This window comes from Pinus tabuliformis, chromosome 4_2 (assembly GCF_031772625.1).
Source record: "Pinus tabuliformis cultivar Carrire ecotype Pingquan chromosome 4_2, CPIR1, whole genome shotgun sequence".
NCBI classification, from domain to species: domain Eukaryota; kingdom Viridiplantae; phylum Streptophyta; class Pinopsida; order Pinales; family Pinaceae; genus Pinus; species Pinus tabuliformis.
The window spans coordinates 564,611,571-564,628,328 of record NC_142304.1 but is presented as its reverse complement, the minus strand read 5'-3'; positions in this window follow the sequence as shown (position 1 = coordinate 564,628,328).

The following is a 16,758-nucleotide window of genomic DNA, read 5'->3' as shown; positions in this document are numbered from 1 at the left end:
CATTAGTAATCTTTGTGAGATATCCAGCTGCACTATCATTACCCATCTTAATGTTCTTCAGCTTCTCCTTCAAGACCATCTTCCGGTTCTCATTGGTACTCTGGTAGAGATTGGACAATGTTGTCCACATCTCATGGGCATTGCTATTTCCTCTCACATGAGCAATGCAATGGTCTTTGATTCCGTCTAGAATCAGCCTCTTACCCTTATTGTTCTTCTTTTTATACTCAGCCAACTGAGTAACATCAGTGGGCACAACAACAGGGTTCTGTGTGGTATGCACCATGATATCCCAGACTTCTGCCTCCTCAAAGATACTCTGCATTCTCTCCTTCCAAACGTTGTAATTTATATGCCCATCCAGCCTATCCTCCACCCTCAATCCCAATGACATCCTGCTGTCCTAAAACTGAAAAATAGCACTGCTGTAGTAAAGATAAAACTGCTGTTTATGAAAAAATCAGCTTGCTGGAATTTTCTGAGTGAAAAATCAGCAACTGTAATTTTTCCTTTTGCTGTCCCAAACTGCCCTTCAGCACTCAAGCTCTGATACCATGTAGAAATTTCTGTTTTCCCACCCCGGTTTTCAGTTTCTCCTTATTTCTCCCATGTAGTTAAATGCCCATTCCCATAACCATACATTTAACAGACTGAAAAAAATAAATATTGCTGAAAACACAAATTCTGGAAATTTTTCAGAATGCTGGAAATTGCAGAATTAAAAATCAGCAATCAAAACAGCCATTAAAACACATTAAAACACTGATATTTTTGGTCAACTTGACCCTGGAAAAACCCCCTACAACTCTTGGGGAAAACCAGTTTGAGAGCTCTTCTTTATTTCTGAAAATTGCCTTTTTACAGTGAGAATTATTCAGCAAAAAATCAGCAAGCAAATTTACAACTTATCTCCTTTCCCGTGCCTCACAGCAATCTGGAAATTACAGCAAACAGGACAGCAATAAATGCTGTACGGCCTCCGTTTTATGTGCAGAAAAATTAGCAAACTGCTCCTCGATTTTTGTGCAAAAATCTGCCTTTCACTATGTGCTGAATCAGCTGTACAAATCTGTTCAACTGCTGCCTTGGAATGTGTGCCAAGCTACTGTCTCCTTCTCCTCCCTGCTCAGAAATCTCTCTTGCTCTCTTGCTCTCCTTCTCCCAATCTGCTCATGAAAGAATGAATGACCTTTTCCTCATTTTCCTCCTTTAATATAACTCCAAGTGACTTTTGGGTGATCCAAGTGACTTTTGGGTGATCTCTAAATCCAATGGCTGAAATAGATTTAGTTCAATGGCTGAGATTAAATGCTCATTTAACTCTCACTTTCTATTTTTAATTCACCCCACTTTAATAAAGACCCACTTAGTCATTTATTTCCAAAGTCACTTTTCCTTTCTAATTTTTCATTGACTTTATAAAAGTTACTTTAAAATTAGACTTAGTAACTTTATCACTTAAAGTCACTTTTAAATTAGATTTAACTTTATAAAATTATAAAGTCACTTTAGGAGAAAAATTAAATTCTTTTGGACACTTTTCCCTAGGCCAAAGATCAAAGCCTAAGGGAACCACCTGTCCTCCGGTACCAAATTTCAACACCATTGACTTGTCCTCTGGTCTTTGGATCACATCCCAAACACTGTTATGAACTATGGAGTCATACTCCCATGGCATGAACCCAAACTAACTACTGCACTGCTTACTTAAAGCAAAATGTCTTTGTCACAATGCATTCACCCATAAGAACCATGTATCCAATGTACCTCTCAGGTGAGCTCCTCTGCCTGTGCTGAGAAGTGGGTGCTCCCACATTCTCCCGTGCATCATCCAAAAATCAGTCAACCTGTCTATTGTGCTTTCTTCCCTCTCTGGAAAAATCTGCCTCAATGGATGTCTCCACTCCTAGATCCTCTGCATGTGGATTCTCCACATCAATCTTGGGCTCCTCAACCTTAGGAGATAAAATCTCTACATCTACATGTAGCCCAAGCTCCCTCTCAATGGAAACTCGCATGGCCTTCTCCTCATCGAATCTGACATCCCTGCAAACCATTTTCATCCTCTTGGTCAGCAAGTACACCCGATAGTTGTGAGGTGTATCAGTGTACCCCACAAATATTCCCAACTCTGTTGTAGGCTCAAGATTCTTCCATGCATATTTGGTCACATGGAAATATACCTATGACCCAAAAATCCTGAATTGACCAACATCTGGTCTCTTATGGGAATAAGCCTCCTCTGGTGTCTTCATCTCAAGTATCTAATGTGGGCTACGGTTCTAAACATAAACCGCTATGTTGCATGCCTCAGCCCACAAGTGTAGTGGTAGGTCCTGATCATGCAACATCACCCTCTTTGCCCCTACAATGCTTCTATTATTCCTCTCAGCCACCCCATTCTATTGAGGGTTATGGGGTACTGTCAAATATCGTTGAATCCCTTCCGCCACATAGAAGTTCTTAAAATATTTTGAGACATAATCACCATCGTTATCACTCCATAGAGATTTAACCTTCTTGCTCGACTCTTTCTCCACCAATACTTTAAACTCACAAAAAAATTTGAAAGTTTGATCCTTTTTTTGCATGAAAAATATCCATCATTTATGAAAATAGTCATCAACAAATATAACATAATACCTTTGTTTGGTCGTGGATGCTATCGAGAATGGTCCACACACATCTGAATGGAATCGCTTTAGAATAGCCTCTGCTCGACTATCTATGTCGTGAAAGGAAGACTTGATGTATTTCCCAAAGTAAACCCCTTGTATGTATCAACTTTCTCAAGCATACCTTTGGGAAGACCAGTAGAGATCTACTACAATATCTTCAAAGCTCCATGATGCAAGTGGTCCAATTTCCTGTGCCACAACTTGCCAACTTCTCTAGTATGCATGCTTTATGCTTTTATGCTCAAACTAGCACACACCTCTACCTCCATCTTATAGATATTCTTCACCTAAATCCCTATCTTCTTTACTTGACCCATGACTATGTGTCGAAGGAACACCTTTCCTTCCGAGAAGATCACACCATAGCATCTATCCTCAAGCATGGCAACAGACACCAAGTTATTCTTTAGCCCCGACACATACATAACATTCTTCAAGGTGAGTGGAGCCCCATGTTCCCTCTTAAAAGTAATCATGCCCAATCCAGTAACATTATACTTCCTATCGTCACCCATCTCGATATGCATATGGAGGTATTTCTTTTCAAGGTCACTGAATAACTCTTTGTCGCTGGTCATGTGGAATGAAGCTCCCCTACCTAAGTACCATACACTTCCCCTCATTGATGACACCATGCATGAAATGATTGAAAAATCCAATTCGAATTGAGATGCCAAAGCCTCACCTGCTTCTCCTTCTGAGGACTTCTTCTTGGACTTCTTGAGTGGACAATTTTTAGCAAAATGGCTCAGCTCATGACAATGAAAGCACTTAAACTTCGTCATGTCTTTCTTCTTACCTCCATGATAAGAATCCAATTTGGAATGGGAATATTTCCCTTTCCCCTTCTATGCCTTAATTGCTAAGGCACAATTCTCTTCACCATCAGTATTTGATGAAGAGCCATCACTGGTGTTCCTCCTGATCTCCTCTTGCATCAAATTTGACCACAGTCATTCCCAATCTCGCAACTTCTCCCGACCATTGACAAAGTCCTAATAACTATGCCAACTTTGTGGGAGTCCTAGAAGAGTAATACTTACCATATCATCCTCGGCAATTGTGATTCCAACACTTCCAAGTTCATCATGACACTAAGTGAACCTGGTCAAGTATTTCGGAATCATCTCACGTTTCTCCATTTTTATTTTTCAAATTTTGTCCTTCAGTTCCAATTTCCTTTGGTCACTACTATTCTGATACAAGTTCGTCAATGCTTTCCACATAGCATACGGATTTTCCTTGCCATGGAGACTCGAGAAAATGTGGTATCAAACTCCCTCAACGATTATCTACCTCATCTTTGCCACATACTTCTTCCCTTCGGCCAAATTTTGTGCATCTAATGCTAGTGGCTTAGGAATTTCTTGATCAAAAAATTCCTTCAAGCCATTATCATCTAGCACAACCTCCATTCTATACCTCTAGGCTATAAAATTTGAGCTTCCTTCCAAGGCATAATCCAGCCGCAAACCCTAGAACATCATTTGCCAATACTAAATTATGTATTGGAAATTTGAATTTCACCTGTAACCCAAAACTCAAAACTTCGAAATCTCCCCTAGTATACTATTCTTTGCGCCAATACCATGTAGAAAATCTTGTAGATTCACAAGCTCATGTAATGTACTAAAGCATATGACAAGAATCTACTTCTACTTTCAACTAGCAGAAGCCAATAGATCGATGAAAAAAATATGAACAAGAAGAAGATAAATAAATGGCACATAACACAAGATGTATCTGGGGAAAGCCATTGCTCAAAACCCTACTATCTGTAATGCATATATCAGAAATATGAGTGAAGATACAAATCTTTTTCTCACTAGAACAATTTTGCACAAGTTTTCTCAACTCTCTCAGCTCACAAGCTAGCTCAAGTTAAATCCATAGCCTATTCAGCCACTCTCCAAGCCCATAATCTCGTGTGGAATTCCTAGGATGAATATCATGTATTTAAAGGGAATTCATGTTTCCAAAACTGCAAAATCCAAACATAGGATCAATCTCTAATGCATACATGATATTTACACACTAGTAAATAATACCACTAATAGTACATTATCATTGCACTCTAGTCTCAACTGGGTCTTTCTTTGAACTAACATGCACGAGTTTCTCATGAGGGAATCCTCAATTAACTGGAGTAGCACTAGTGGATGCACTAGTGCACCAACTGACTGTTAGCCCTCTATTAGTTCCAAAAATAATTTAGAACTAATTTAACTGAACTTAACTCAGTAAACTGAGTGATCTAATTTCCAACTCAATTTAAACTCATACTGGACCCCTAAAACTTAGGGAGAACATATACATGACTACATAAAGACTTCCAATTTGAAATTCCTAAGCTAATTAATCTTATTAAACCTAATTAACTATTTACAAGTTGCTATGACAATAGGATTCAATTTTAATTATTAGTTTAATTCAAGGACAAATTAAACTGGAATTTCTTGTTGCCTTTTCTCAACACTCCCTCTCAACAAGAAAGGGATTATCAGCTACCCTAATCTTGTCTCCGTGAAACTCGAATTTACATCTTGGCAATGCCTTTGTAAAAATGTCAACATCTTTCTCCTCCGTGGGAATGTAATCTAACAACATAATCCGCCTCAATATACAATCTTTGCGATGATGATATCGGATATCAATATGCTTGGACCGATCATGAAAAACTAGATTTTCAGAGAGTTTGATACAACTCTAATTATCACAATAAATCACAATTGGATCCATCTACTGAAGAGACAAAACAATCAGGATCTTCCTCATCATGATGGCCTCACATGTTTCCCGGCTCACAGCCATGTACTCTGCCTTTGTCGAACTGAGTGCAACCAATCTCTATTTCCTCCTGTACCAAGACACTGTCGTTGACCCAATACTGAAGATCCCTTCTGATGTGTTCTTTCTGTCAGATGGACTCCCTGCCAAATCTGCATCAGTGAAGCCTTGAATATTCACTCCCTATGTCCATATGTACCATAATCCATACTGAGAAGTTCCCCTGAGGTATCTCAACACATGCTTTGCCGCCTTCCAATATAGCTTGGTAGGCCTAACCATCGCTTTACTAAGATGGTTAACTGCATAGCACATACCCAGTCGTGTGTTCACCAAGTACATGAGTGAACCCACAAGCTACCTATAAACAGTAGCTTCTACTTCTTCCCCTGAAATAGAATTATCCTTCCTCGAGTTACCTACTATAGGAGTCTCCATGGGTTTGCTTCTCTCCATGCAGAATCTCCTGAGTATCTCATTGGCATAATTTCCCAGAGGCAAAAACAACTCCCCATCTCCCTACCATACCTGCATGCCAAGAAAGTAATGCATGAGCCCCATGTCCTTCATCTCAATCTCTTTTGCAAGTTCCTCCTTGCAAGACTTGATTAGATGATCATCACCTATCAATATGAGATCGTCAACATAAAGTACAATGAACAAAAATTTACTTTCCACCACTATGTGGTACTTGTTCGCATCTACTTCACTCTTCGTGAAGCCCAACCCAGTGAAGTAGCTATCTATCCTAGTGTACCAAGCACGAGGCTCTTGCTTCAGCCCATAAAATGCTCCCTTGAGCCACCACACACGTGACTCATGGTCAAAGGCCTCAAAACCTTTAGGCTGCTCTATGTACACCTTTTCCTTAATCATGCCATTAAGGAAGGTTGTCTTCACATCCATCTAATGTATCTTCCACCCTATATATGCTGATAATGCCCATATATATCTTATTGATGAGTACCTTGCAATAGGAGAAAATGTCTCATCATAGTCAATCCCCTCTTCCTGTGAAAAGCCATTGGCCACAAATCTATCATTATGCTTCTCCACACTACCTTCTATAGCTTGCTTTACCTTATAAATCCAATGGAAGCTCACCACTGACTTGTCCTCTGGTCCCCAGACCACATCCCAAACACTGTTACGAACTATGGAGTCATACTCCTCCACCATGGCATCAACCCAAACCAGCTGCTTTACTGCTTCCTTAAAGGAAAATGTCTCTGTCACAAAACATTCTCCCATAAGAGCCATGTATCCAGTGTACCTTTTAGGTGACCTCCTCTGCCTGCACTGAGAAGTGGCTGCTCCCACATTCTCCTATGCATAATATATAAAAAAATCGTCCTCTCTTGTGCGCTTTCTTCCCTCTCTAGAAGACTCTGCCTTAATGCATGTCTCCACACCCGGACCCTCTGCATGTGGCTTCTCCACATCAATCTAAGGCTCCTCAAACTTAGGAGCTAAAATATCCTCATCTGCATATAGTTCAAGCTCCCTCTCAATGGAAACTCATATGGCCTTCTCCTCATCGAATGACATCCCTATGAACCACTGTCATCCTCTTGGTCGGCAAATACACCCAATAGTTGTGAGGTGTATCAGTGTACCCCAAAAATATTCGCAACTCTATTGTAAGCTCAAGCTTCTTACGTGCATCTTTGGTCACATGGAAATATACCGATCACCCAAAAATCCTGAAGTGACCAACATTTTGCCTCTTACCAGAATATGCCTCCTCTAGTGTCTTCATCTCAAGTGTCTTATGTGGGCTACGGTTCTAAACATAAACCATTGTGTTGCATGCCTCAACCCACAAGTGTAGTAGTAGGCCCTGATCATGCAACATCTCCCTCGATGCCCCTACTATGCTTCTATTATTCCTCTTAGCCACCCCATTCTGATGAGGGTTATGGGGTGTCATCAACTCTCATTTAATCCCTTCCACTGCACAGAAGTTCTTAAACTCATTTGAGACATACTCACCACCGTTATCACTCCATACAGATTTAACCTTATTTCCTAAATCTTTCTCCACCAATGCTTTAAATTCACAAAACTTTTTGAAAGTTTGATCCTTTTTCTACAAGAAAAATATCCAACATTTACAAGAATAGTCATCAAAAAATATAACATAATACCTATGTTTGGGCGTGGATGCTGTGGAGAATGGTCCACACACATCTGAATGGACTCGCTCTAAAATAGCCTCTGCTCGACTATTTATGTCGTGAAACGAAGACTTGGTGTATTTTCTCAAAGTACACACCTTGCATTTATCAACTTGCTCAAGAGTACCTTTGGGAAGACCAGTAGAGATCTGCTACAATATCTTCAAAGCTCCATGATGCAAGTAGCCCAATTTCCTGTGCCACAACTCGCCAACATCTCTAGTGTGCACCCTTTATTCTTTTCTTCTCAAATCAACACACTCCTCTACCTCCAGCTTATAGAGATTCTTCACCTGAATCCCTATCTTCTTTACTTGACCCGCGGCTATGTGTCGAAGGAACACATTTCCTTCCAAGAAGATCACATCATAGGCTCTATCCTCAAGTATGGCAAGAGATACCAAGTTCTTCTTTAGCCTAGGCACATACATAACATTCTTCAAGGTGCGTGTAGCCTCATGCTCCCTCTACAAAGTAATTGTGCCCAATTGAGTAACAATTTAGTTCTTGCCATCACCCATTTTGATATGCATATGGAGGTCATTCTCCTCTAGGTCACTGAATACCTCTTTATTTCCAGTCATGTGGAATGAAGCTCCAATATCTATGTACCAGACACTTACCCTCATTGATGACACTATGCATGCAATGAGGGAAAAATACAATTCGAATTGAGAGGCCAAAGACTCACCCTCGGTTCCTTTTGAGGACTTCTTCTTAGACTTCTTGAGTGGAATTTTTTTATGAAAATGGCTCAGCTCATGACAATGAAAGCACTTAACATTCGTCATGTCTTTCTTCTTACCTCCATGATAAGAATCCAATTTGGAATGGGAAGCTTTCCCTTTCCCCTTCTTCATGTTAATCGCTAAGGCACAGTTCTCTTCATCATCATTCTTTGATGAAGAGCCATCCCTGGTGTTCCTCCTGATCTCCTCCTGCATCAAACCTAACCACAGTCGTTCCCAATCTGGAAGCTTTTCCCAACCATTGACAAAGTCCTAATAACTATGCCAACTCTATGGGAGACCTAGAAGAGCAAGACTCACCATATCATCCTTGGCAACCGTGATTCCAACACTTCCAAGTTCATCATGACACTGAGTGAACTTGGTCAAGTATTTTAGAATTGTCTCACCTTTCTCCATTTTGATTTTTCAAAGTTTGTCCTCCACTGCCAATTTCCTTTAGTCACTATTGTTATGATACAAGTCCGTCAATACTTTCCACATAGCATACAGAGTTTCCTTTCTATGGAGACTCGTGACAATGTGGTCTCAAACTCCCACAAGCATTATCTGCCTCGCCTTCGCCACACACTTCTTCAATTCAGCCAAAGTTTGTGCATCTAATGTTGGTGGCTTATGAATTGCTTGATGAATGAATTCCTTCAAGCCATTTGATGGGCCTCTAAATTAGACATAAATTAAGGCCCATACCTCTAAATTAAACATTAATTTAAGACCTATGACCATCCTTCAACACATTAAACCTCTCTTTATGTATTAGATAATGTATTTTTAACTTTAATATATTTGTTAGGAAGGTTTATGAATAATTGGATATTTGTACCTAATATTATTTATTTTTGTGGAATATTATGAGAATATTGGGCAGATTATGAAGATTTGGAGGAGGAGATAATTTAGGGACTTTCTCCCTACTACACGAGGATCGCTATTATATAATAAATCAACAAGATATTATGGAATTATGGCACAGATTGTGGAACTCTAATGATTAAGAAAATCTAGGAATGTGTTCCCTGCCATTTAATGCAGATTTCTAGTATTGGGGACCAGATCCACTAATCAAGGGATTTTGGTGGGGAAATCTTCCTCCTTTCATGGGGAATGATTCCTAATCATTTTTTATAAGTACCAAGTCGAATTTTCCTCTAGGGAGAGATTTTCATTAGTGTTCTTATGGAGAGAAATCGTATTTCTGCAGCTCCATTGTATTTTCTTGCAGGGATGTAATTGTATTGATGAAAATAATGAAGATTGGTGTCATGTTCAGCTTCTAAATCTTGTTCTCATCCATAGGTCTCTAAGTTTCCTTGGTATTGGCCATCCCAGGAGCCTTAGAGCCCTTTTGTATCATTTTCTTTTCTTCTTTTCACTTCTTATTCACATGCATCTCTTGTTTTTATTTCTTTCTATTTTTGCATTTAGTATTAATGATTTATTGTAGTAGGATTGGGTTAAATGGTTGATGTAAATTATTTTGTAGGATCAAAAGCATTGTTTCATCCTTTGAAAATCTTTGGAAGTTCATAGTATTCATTGAGTTGCTTCGATTAATCTTCTTATTCCCAAATCTAGATTTTTGGACCTCCTTTTTAGGAAAAAAATAGTAAATTTCTGCTATTTTTTAGAGCATGCTAATGAGCATCAATCAAGTTGATTCCACTTTCATTAGATCACAAAAACATTCTAGTAAATTTAAATAGAAATCGAAGTAAATTTAAATAATAATAAAAAATAACAAAAAATGAATTCTCAATGTTAAACTATGGATAAGAAACATAAATTTTTGGTCAAAGACAAACTAATATACAGTCAAAAGCAAAATTGAATGAGTAATGACAGGTATAATCACTAAAAAAAAATTAAAGAAACAGTTAAAGTATTTAAATTTAATAAAATTATAATTATATATATATATATATATATATATATATGAACTAAATTTAAATTAATTAATTAAAAAAATATAATTTAAATTTATTTTTAAAAAAATTATTAAAATTTCAAAAAAAACACAACCCTCAGCTAGGCAGGGACACCTCAGGGTCAACCAAGTGGCCTAGAGGCCAACTCGATTGGCCCTGAGGTGACACTCAAATCCCCACCTGGCGGGCCGATTCTCAAAATCGGCTCTCGGCTAGGCGGGGCTCGAGGTTTGCCTCAGGGTCGGCCGAGCAGCCTGGATGCCAACTTGGTTAGCACTCAAGCCCCCTCCTCATTGAGCGTCGATTCTTGGAATCAGCCCTTGGACAAGCAGGGGCTTGAGGGTTGCCTTAGGGCCAGCCGACCTAGCCTCAGAGTCAGCCCTCTGCAAAGCGAGGGCCTAACCACCACCTCATGGTTGGTTGAGCTAGCCTCCAAGCTGCTCATCCAACCCTTCAGCGGCCCTCAAGCCCCCACCTGGCTGAAGGCTGATTCCCAAAATCAGTTGAACGCTATTTTTTTATTTTAAAAAAAATAAATATAAAAATAAAAATAAAATTATAAATTTGATTTTTTTAAATTATTTTATTTAAATTATAATCTTTTTAAAGTTTAAATTATAAATTTTTATTTTTATTTTATTTAATTATTTTTGAAATATTTTTTAATTAGAAAATTTTAATCAATTTATTTAAAAAAATTTACTACACATATTTTTTAAATTTAATTTTAAATATATATATTTTTTAATTTTATTTTATTTAAATATTTTAACGATTTAAATATATATATATATATATATATATATATATATATATATATATATATATATATATATATATATATATATATAATTAAATTTTATTTTATTTTAATTTTAATTTATTTATATTTTTTTAATTGTTCTATTTTTTATAATGTTTATATTATATATTTTTTACACTATTTTTTTTTTTAATTCATAAATAATTCTTTTTTATAAAAAACATTTAATGATTTTTTATATGCTTTTTAAATTATTTAAAAAAAAATAGTTTGTATTTAATTTATTTTTTATTTGTTTATTTTTTTATTATCTAATTTACTTTTATTTATTTGTTTTTAAATTAAATTTTTAAATTTTTTCCTTAGATTATTATTTTTTTCTCTTTTATTTAGAATTTTTATCATTTTTTAGTTAATTTTTTCTTTTGCTTAATTTTTATGGTTTTTGTTTTTTTTTATATATATACAGTGTGTTTTTTTAAATTAGTATATTTTAGTAACAATTATTTTTTGTGTATTGAAGTATTAATTAACGATATAGAAACTTATAAAAATATTAACCTCAAGATATTAATTTCATTATTTTTTTTAAACTTCTCAAAAATAATTAAAAAAATCATTATAAAAAACAAACAAAAAACAAAAAATACATTTGGAAATTCCTTTAAAAAACAAACATCTTCTGGTGAAAAACAAAAAGAGGAATAAGATAACTTGAACAATTGTTAAATAATCAACACTTAAAAAAATGTGCATACTTGACATCATAAAATTTTAAGCAATCAAAAAGATGTCTTAAAAAATGATGATTTTCAAAATTCGCATGAAAATCACAAACATTTAAAAAATATATATATACACGCTCAATACATTAGAAAAATTAAAGTGTCAAAAATAAACCCTCCAAAAAAAAGGGGTTGATGTTGCATCAACACTTTTCAAAACTAGTATGAAAATCGCTAACATTTTTTTAAAAATGTGCATACTTGATACATAAAAAAAGAAATTAAAATGTTAAAAATATGCTCCAAAAAAAAGGTATTGATTTTGCATCAACACTTTCCAAAATCGACATGAAAATCACTAACATTTAAAAAAAAATTGTTCATAAGAAAAATTAAAGTGTCAAAAATATGCTAAAAAATTGGTGTATTCTAAATCAACACTTTTCAAAATCATATGATTTTTTGCTACCTCAAAAAGACAGGTAATCGGTAATTTTCTCGTTTGATCAGTAACTATGTTAGATTTTATGGTTGAATGTACCTAAGTCATTTGTGATGTAAACCTGATGAGGCATGTGTACCCTTATGAAGTTCATGGTAATCTAAAAACCACTTTGTAAGTGTAGGTTTGTTGTAAGCTGAAACCACTTAGTGTAATGTTTGAGGGTTAGCCAAGAAAACCCATAGCATGGTTGAGGGTATGTTGATAAAACCCAAAACATGGTTATGAGTAATCCAAAAAAACCCAAGATGATGATGGTGTAGGGGGGAGTTATAGGTACAGGTACATACATGAATATATGTGATGAAAGAATGGTTGAATGAACCATGTACCCAAAGGACATCCTAGTAGACTGACAACTGCAACAATTATGTACCCATGAATTCTGATGGATGGTTGTACATTTATATGGACGTCAACATGAATATGAAGCAGAATAAAGGTGTGGTAAATAATTCATTTATCAATTAAGGGGACGTGTTAGAGATAACAGAGAAATGAATATTCTATATTGTTAAAGTTTCAAGGTCATATTATAGAATGTCTAGTTTTCTAACATAAGAGTAAGTTGGAGTTGAATAGGCATCATTATCCTCCAGGTTGTTGTGGTTATCTCTTGTATTTATTACATTATTATAAATATGGGATTTTTGTCTGTTTCAAACATGTATATAAGTAAATAAAATATTGTTGTCTTTGTTTTCTTATTCGATGCAACATCACCCTTTTTTCATTTCAGGGTTAAAATTCCAACATTTTTTAACTAGGGCATTAAAACCAAATGTCATGATTATGAAAGACATAAAAAACCATGTTAAAATGCAAAAGTGATGACGCAACATCGCCTCTCTTTCCTTTTTTCTTTTTTTTTTATTTTAAGGGTTAAAATTCAAACATTTTTTAATGATGGTATTAAAGACCAAATATCATGACTATGAAAGATATTAAAAGGCACATTGAAATGTAAAAATTTTGATGCAACATCACCCATTTTTTTAGGGTTAAAATCCAAACAATTTTCAACCATGGCATTAAAACTTAAATACCATGACTATGAAAGCGCTAAAACTCAACGCTTAAAGTTTGTCTCCATTTCTTTTCTTTTCTTTTCTTTTCTTTTAATGCTTAGTTTTTAAGTGCTTTTCAAATTTTCTAGCTTTCATTTTTTGAGTGAAAATTACCAATTAATCAGTACCATACAAATAAAATAAAATAAAATAAATAGGTAAGGAATTTGTTAAAACAATCATCACTCCCTCTCTCTCTTTTAAAGTTGGGATTCCTATTGCATTAGATTATCAAAAAGAGGAAACATCATGATATAAAAACATTTTGTCTTCATGTCCTACCTATTTTTTGATGGCTATTGCTATAACAAGTCGAGCCATTGACAGAAAGCCAAAAAACCCATATCCATTTATCCATCTATAAGACTACTAATATTGGATCTTGTCTATGAAGCGAAATTAGATCTAAATAGTCAACATAACAAAATTTGAATTTCCCACGAAGGGAAACCAAGTCGAAAATTATAATATTATGAACATGCATGAAGAACTAAAGAAAACTGAGATATAAAACTCATAAAAGATAACGAGGTCAGTGCTTGTCACAATTCTATGCCTCATTAGAAATATTAATGGGATTGTCTTTGAAGGTTCTTGGAGCTTGCACTATGATTTTCATTCCTTATTTTTTGAATAAGCCAAGAAATAAGTGTGATAAGAAACTTGTTTTACCATTTGGCCATATCTAGTCTCTCAAGGATGCTTTTCTTTTCTTCCTCCTAGAACGATAATGCACGAGTGACGAAGCTCTTTGTGTGCTTTTAGAGCTCTTGAGTCCACCAAAACTTGATATCTTTAGTGTGTGAGGTTCATGGGTCTTGCATGAAGTCAACGATTTCAACTTCCGTCTTCCCTTTCTCTATAAATATTTAATAGGCTTCAGTGTGTCATTCTAATTATTTAATGTGGAACCTCTGCTTGGACGAGGTGGAAACATGAAATGCAATAACTTTCATTGTTGCATATATGTCCACTTTTAATTCATAGAATGGCCCTAAACATGGGTCTTCCCTTTGTTCTGGTGATGGGGAGTCATATTTTTTCCCAGACTACCTAAAATCCAAGCAATGAAACTAACTAGTAAACCTAAGCAATTTGCAAGAGAAATCAAATGACCAATGGTGTAGAGGAACATGGGGGTGATTACCATCTGAGATTCCTCCTAAGTCAACAAGTTCCTAGATATATAATCCCATTATTTCCGTTGATGGTTTGTGGGTCACATTAAGCCTTCACACACATGATCGTAACCTCTCTAATTCTCGCATTATTTGCTCATGCGGCCATGTAGGCCTACTTCTACATGAAACATGGATTTGGATGCTTGTCTAGTTCATCACACGTGTTAGGAATGAATGCAATAAAGTGATTAGTGTTGATAAATGGAAACAAGAAATTCCAGTTTAATTTGTACTTGAATTAAACTGAGAATTAAAATTGAATTCTATTCTCATTGCAACTTGTAAATAGTTAATTAAGTTTCATTAACTTAATTAGCTTAGGAATTTCGAGTTGGAAGTCTTTCTGAAGTCATGTATATGTTCTTTCTAAATTTTAGGGGTCCAATATGAGTTTAAATTGAGTTGGAAATTAGATTGCTCAGTTTACTGAGTTAAGTTTGGTTAAATTAGTTCTAAACTGTTTAAGGAACTAATAGAGGAATAACAGTCAGTTGGTGCACTAATGCATCCACTAGTGCTACTCCACTTAACTGAAGGTTCCTTCATGAGAAACTCATGCATGTCAGTTGATAGAAACACCCGGTTGAGACTAGAGTGCAGGGATTGTGTATTATCAGTGGTATTATTTACTAAAGTGTAAATATCATGCATGCATCATAGATTGATCCTATGTTTGGATTGCACAGTTTTGGAAGCATGAATTCCTTTTAAATATGTGCTATTCATCCTAGGAATGATGCAAGAGATTATGGGCTTGGAGAGCTGCAGAATTGGATAAGTGTTGGCCAAGAGCTAGCTTGTGAGTTGAGAGAGTTAAGCATACTTGTGCGGAATTGTCCTAGTGAGAATAAGATTTGTATCTTCACTCATATTTATGATATATGCAATACAGATAGTGGGGTTTTGAGCAGTGGCTTCCCCATATACATCTTGTGTTATGTACCATTGATTTGTCTTATTCTTGTTCATATCGTTTTCATCGATCCATTGGCTTCCGCGGGTTGAAAGTAGAAGTAGATTCTTGTCATGTGCTTTAGTACATTGCATGAGCTTGTGAATCTACAAGATTTTCTACAAATAGAAGGGTTAACTTGTGCTTGCTGGCATGCACTCTTTTCCAAATCACTTATGTAATTAGGAGGAGCTATGTGTGGCTTAATGCCAACTCCTTCCCCCTTCCTACCCATGTATCACCCCACATGGGGGTGTTAAAATATCAAATTTGATAGGTAGTCTTGTTTTGAAATTCCAACCCTAGTTGTAACAGTTACTTAAATTTCTCCAACGTTTTAATTTGATTTTTTAGTTAAAGGATTTATATCCCATATTACACCACCTTTTGAAAGATTTTTGACTACTAACATATTCACAAAGTAGGGAAAATGGAATGTCAACTGAATTTAGATAATTATGTGGTTCAAAAATTAGAGGTGTGCTTTTTGGGATGGTTAAAAAAAATTAATAGTTGTTCTACCTAATCTTCTTATTGAGTATTTATTAACGATACAACTTGAAATAGTGGTCGAATGTGTGGTTGCATTTAGAAAGATTATATTAATGGTCTCATGACTCATGCCCATGTAAGTGGATCGAAGCCTGTTGAATTTCCATGTTCTTGGGTCTGGGATAGAAAATTAAATATCTGACGCTACCAAGCCAAGAATCTCAATAGAACTACTTTACACAGCGGAATATAAATAGCAATAATCACACATGCACAGAATATAGACGACTTTTTACAATTTTTAACCCAACTTTGTTATATTAAACAACATATAATACAACAGTTTAGGACTCCCATACCAAGGATAATGGCCCTCATACATCCACTAGTAAAAGATAGAAATTGGGGCTTGGTGTCATTCCATCAACAACCAATCTACACTCAACAAAATACTCTGACCATATGGGGTTCACATGCTCTCTCAACTCCTCTAAGTCATACCTTGTACTTGCTCGGTCCTTCAACTCCCAATCTGCAGCACCTGCCTCTATCAATGCTCCAAGTCCATCTGGCCACTAAATCTTGGTTTTCAATCTCCTCACTAGTTGTACCTTAATCCATCAAGGGAACAACACATCGAGAATCTTATCAAGTTGTTCATAAGTTCACTTGTGAATAACTATCTATCTTCCCATTGTTTCTCCTCAACTACTCAGTGACTTTAGCCCACTATGGTATTTCTACACTACTCTGATGAAGA